At 34.9% G+C, this 5,731-nt stretch overlaps 1 pseudogene; it reads left to right on the top strand.

Moving 5' to 3' along the window:
* Positions 1 to 218: 218 nt before the first annotated feature.
* Positions 219 to 1,596, top strand: LOC116583437 (annotated as a pseudogene).
* The last annotated feature ends 4,135 nt before the right edge of the window (positions 1,597 to 5,731 follow it).

Below are 5,731 nucleotides of genomic sequence, written 5' to 3'. Positions count from 1 at the left end.
ATGTTGTGATAAGCACTGGGTCTTATGAGAAACTGATGAATTATTGAACTCTACATCTGAAACTAATAATGTACTATATGTTGGGTAATGGAATTTAAATTAAAAAAATTCATGTTGTCAATAAAACCTTTTATAAAATAATATGTTTCCTTTTTTTCACAATGGATTTGCTGCCAGAACACAGGTGTCATGTAAACTATCACTAAACCTAAACCAAAATGAAAAAGAAAAAGGCTTATATCAATATTGCCATCCTTGGACACATAGATTTGAGCAAGTTTATCCCTATTGGTGATCTGATCTGCAAATGTGATGGGATCAACAAAAGGACTACTGTAAAATTTGAGAAGGAAGCTGTTGAGATGGGAAAGGGCTGCTTCAAGTATGACTTGGTCTTGGATAAACTGAAAATTGAATGTGAACATGGTATCAACATTGATATCTCCCTCTGGAAATTTGAAAACAGCAAGTATGATGTGACCATCATTGATGCCTCAGGACACAGAGACTTTATCAAAAACGTGATTACAGGCACCTCTCAGGCTGAATGTGATGTCCTGATTGCTGCTGCTGGTGTTGTGAATTTGAAGCAGGTCTCCAAGAATGGTAAGACCTGTGAACATGCCCTTCTGGCTTACACACTGGACGTGAAACAACTAATTATTGGTGTTAACAGTATTGATTCAACTGAGCCACCCTACAGCTAGAAGAGATATAAGGAAATTGTGAAGGAAGTCAGCACCTACATTAAGACAATTGGCTGCAACCCTGACACAGTAGCATCTGTACTAATTTCTGGTTGGAATGGTGACAACATGCTGGAGACAAATACTAACATGCCTCGGTTCAATGGTTGGAAATTTGCCTATAAAGGTGGCAATGCCAGTGGAACCATGCTGCTCAAAGCTCTGAATTGCATTCTGCCATCAACTCATCCAGCTGAAAAGCCCTTGTATCCGCTTCTCTAGGACATCTACAAAATTGGTGGTATTGGTACTGCCTGTGTGGTTTGAGTGGAGACTGGTGTTCTTAAACCCAGCCTGGTGTTCACCTTTGCACCAGTCAGTGCTACAACTGTAGTCAAGTGTGTTGAAATGTACCATTAAGCTTGAGTGAGGCTGTTTATGGGGACAATGACAAGAACCCAACTGTCAAAGATGTTCATCATGGTAATGTGGTTGATGACAGCAAAAATGACCCACCAATGGAAGCATCTGGCTTCACAGCTCAGGTGATTATCCTGAACCATCAGTGCTGGATATGTACCTGTGTTGGATTGTTATACAGCTCACATTGCTTGCAAGTTTACTGAGATGAAGAAGATTGATCATTGTTCTGGAAAAAAGCCGGAAGGTGGCCCCATGTTCTTGAAATCTGATGATGCTGCTATCATTGATATGGTCCCTGGCAAGGTCCATGTGTGTTGAGAGCATCTCTGACTATCCTCCTCTGGGTCATTTTGCTGTTTGTGATATGAGACCAACAGTTGTTGTGGGTGTCATCAAAGCAGTGAACAAGAAGACAGCTGACACTAGCAAGGTCACCAAGTCTGCCCAGAAAGCTCAGAAGACTAAATGAATATTAACCCCAATATCTGCCACCACAGTCTTAATCAGTGGTGAAAGAATGGTCGCATAACTGTTCGTGTCAATTGGTCATTAAATTTAATAGTAAAAGACTGGTTAATTAGAACAATGCATTGTAAAATCTTCAAAAGAAAAGGAGAATATTTTTGGACCATTTGTGTGTGTGTGTGTGTGTGTGTGTGTGTGTGTGTGTGTGTGTGTGTGTGTTTTAAGTTATTAGTTTTTAAAATCAGTACTTTTTAATGGAAACAACTTGACCAAAAATCTGTCACAGGATTTTGAGACCCATTAAAGCAAACTTTTAATGAGAAAAAGAAAAATAAATAAATAAAATAGAATAAAATACTACATGTTTTTTCATACTATTTTCAGAAAACATAATCATGGAAATTTACATTTTAAGTGACATAAGAAACAGACTGAATACACAATAATGATATGACTCCGTTTACTATGACACCACAAATGTTTGTTTTTTTACTTAAACTTAAGGTTCGTATTTAAAATACATATAATAAAGTCTATACCATCCTATATAGTAGCCACAAGTCACATGTCCTTATACTATATTTACATTTAAATAGATCAAAATGAGTAAAATTTAAAATTTAGCTTCTCCATCATACTATCTGCATTTTTAGTGCTCAGTAGCCACATATTCATCATTACAAAAAGTGTCAATTCTGGTATGTATAGTATAGACAGTGATATTAGAAATATATGTATCTTGAAAATATTTAAGGATTTTGAGAGAATTTATATTTTTCCCACTTGTAGGCCACTTGACCTTCAGAGGAAAGGAACTTCTAATTCTGACCAGTTCTATATGATTATGCAACACCTCCATCAATCATTCTAATTAGAACCAGGAAATATTAAATTAAGACTTTTCTACTTCATGCACTTTTGAAAATAGCTTTCCTAATTTCATTGACCAGCTTTCCACCAAACTGATGACAAGGCTGAAGAGTACAAAGAGAAGATTATCATATGCAATTTTACTGATAGCTCCCATTATAGTACTTATATTCTACTTAGTTTTAACTTCATTTAAAAATGTAGGGGTAAGGATGGTGTATCAATGAGGATTTTCCAGAAAAACTGAATAGGGAAACTATATATATACATAGATATAAATATAGATGATATAGATATAGATACAGATATATAATTTGTACGTACATATATACATGCACATATACATACATATACACATATACATATATATCATATGTAAAATATATAAAATACAAATATATCATATACAAAATATATGATTTATTTCTAAGGGATTGGCTTATACAATTATAGGAACTGGCAAGTATGAAAGCTATCAGGCAGACCACCTGATTGGAAACACAAATGAGAATTAATTCTGCAGTCCTGAGGTAGGATTTCTTTTTCTCCAAGAAACCTGGTTTTGCTCTTAAGGTCTTAAACTGGTTGGATGAGATCTCTATTATCAAGGGTAATCTCCTTTAATTAAAGTCAAATGATTGCAGCTGTTAACTACATAGGGAAAATACCTTCACAGCAAAAACTAGATAGTGTTTGACTGAATAACAGCCTAGCCAAACTGACACAAAATTAACCAACACAGATGATCATCTAAATGGGACTGGGGTGAGAGGGAGATCTCTTCTCATGATCAGAATGTGCCCAGGCTCCTGAAAGAATTCCTATTTGCTACTTCAAACATGGATGGAATGTTAAATAACCCCTGTTATGTTAATGATATAGACAAGACGTTCCTCATCAATATGATTAAATGGATAAATTGCACAGATCTTCCTTCTTTGCGCTGGTGGATTGGTGAATAATCTGCAGTTTTCTTTCCACTTTTATCCTGGGGACTGTTTTCAGAAGAGCATGAGTTTTTTTCTTTTGTCAAAACTCAGTGAAAATATCCTGCCCTCTCCTTTCCCAACTTAATCCTACATCATTGACTTTCTTTCTCTCAATTTCTTTCTTTTTCTCTATTGTTCTAATCTCTTTGTTTCAAGAATTTAAATACAGGTCTAATTGATGAATAAAAATTTTAAATACTGTCTTCAAAATAAATATTTTGTATTAAAGGTTATAATTTTGGGTACTTGAAACTACTTCAAATGAAAATAAAATCATAGGAAAATATTATTATAACAATTCATGCTGTATATGCCATAAACTCAGTGTTTAAGAGTATAATTCTGCATCTTTGCTCACATTCACTTAATATTTACTTGCAGTATTAGAACAAAACAGAAAAGAAGCTGAAAATTCTTGCACATTTTAATTTCAAAAAAAATATGTATAACCTTTCCCCCAAAAGGTTTCATGTGTATATGCCTCTAAACTCAACTGTGAGAATGTTAAAGAATTTACTTTGTGATATGATCCTATAGTAACATGGAAAATCATACATCCACCAGACTCTAGGCTATATGTTTTGAAAAACCCAAATTTACAACTTGGAACAGCAATTGCATTATAAGATAAAAGATGGATTGTGAGTAAATACAAAGTTGTAATCATTCACTGAGAAGGCCCTTTTGCTGACATCATGAAACATGGAGACACAGCTTGAACAGGTTTTGCATCTTGGGAGAACCGATTTACATCCACTTACTTCTCCATTGTTCCATTGAATATATAAAAGATATTTTTTTAATCTTTCTAAGAACCTCCACTGAAGAACTTTTTTAACTGTGGGGAAGTTGGGAGAAAGTTTCCTACCCAATTTTCATGAAAATTCAATTTGAAACTTTTTATTATGAGGTGATAATGTCAATTCATTTGAAAAATATTTCTCAAGGGTCCTGCTATGTGCTCAAGATATAGAGATGAATACCATCAAGTCCTTCCCTCAAAGTCAACAACTCAAGGAGCCTACAGTGATTTGAGGACAGTTGTTATTGATTTGTATCAAAGTGACACCTAGAAGGAATTGATAGCAGTTGTCCAATTTGATCCCTGCATAACTATAACTAAAACATTCTGGATAGATATTTTAGATGAATTTTATTTGGGAATAATTTTAGATTTATACAAAAGCTAAAAGGTTAGTATAAGGATGCTATCGTTAATTTTATATATAAACCTGACTAGGACATGCAGACATTTGTTCTAGCATTCTAGTTATGTCTGTGAGAATGTTTCTGGGTGAGACTAAGGTTCCAATTGGTAGGCTGAATAAAGCATGTTGTCCTCCCTTAGGTGGGTAAAATCCGTTCAATCATTTGAAGACCTGAATAGAATAAAAAGACTGACCTTCTCTTGAGTAAGAGGGAATTTCTTTCTGACTGCCTGGAACTAGGACGTTGCAAGATATATATATATACACACATACACACACACACACACATATATGTATGTATGTATGTGTATGTGTGTGTGTGTGTGTGTATATATATATATATATATATATATATATATATATATAAAATCTCCATATCCCTTCAGACTTGGACTGGAACTAACCCATACTATACTATTTTCTCTATTATACACTACTAAACTACTAAACTATATATGTGTGTATGTGTCTATGTGTGTTTATATATTTGGCCTTTTGGTTCTGTTTCTCTGGAAAACCTTAATACAAAAGAGTTCCCATATATCTTCCACTCAGCTTCATTTTCCCATATCATTATCATCTTCATTATTATGATTTTTCAAAAATAAAATTTTTCAAAATTTTTTTCATTTTTCAAAAATATAAATTAGAGAGGGAGCTAAGATTGTGGCACAGTAGGAGGACCCTAGGCTCATCTTTTCTCTCAAAGACAAATAACTATCAAATCATTCTGAATACCCAAGAAATCAATCTGAGGACTGACAAAATAAACTCCACAACTAGAGGGAGAGAAGAGGCCACACTGACGAAGTTAGGAAGTGCAGAGACATGGTTTGGATGAGAAAAAGATTGCAAGTGATGTGGAGGGGAAGGAACACTGGTCACAGAAAAAGTGTGTGAGAGAGGAGCACACAGGGGAATGCGCAAAATACATACTTCCCCAAAACCATTGGCTGGGAAAATGAGAGGAGCTGATTTTTGTGTTTTTGCAACCAGTAGAGCTTGAAGGTGGTTTTAAAGGTTGGCAGGCTTGGTTGGGATAGCTCCCTGAGGGCATTGCCCTCCTCCTACTGAGAAGGCAGGCAAAAAT

The sequence above is a fragment of the Mustela erminea genome, chromosome X, assembly GCF_009829155.1.
Source record: "Mustela erminea isolate mMusErm1 chromosome X, mMusErm1.Pri, whole genome shotgun sequence".
Lineage (NCBI taxonomy): Eukaryota > Metazoa > Chordata > Mammalia > Carnivora > Mustelidae > Mustela > Mustela erminea.
The sequence above is the reverse complement of the archived record's forward strand: the minus strand, read 5'-3'. Positions and strand labels throughout refer to the sequence as shown.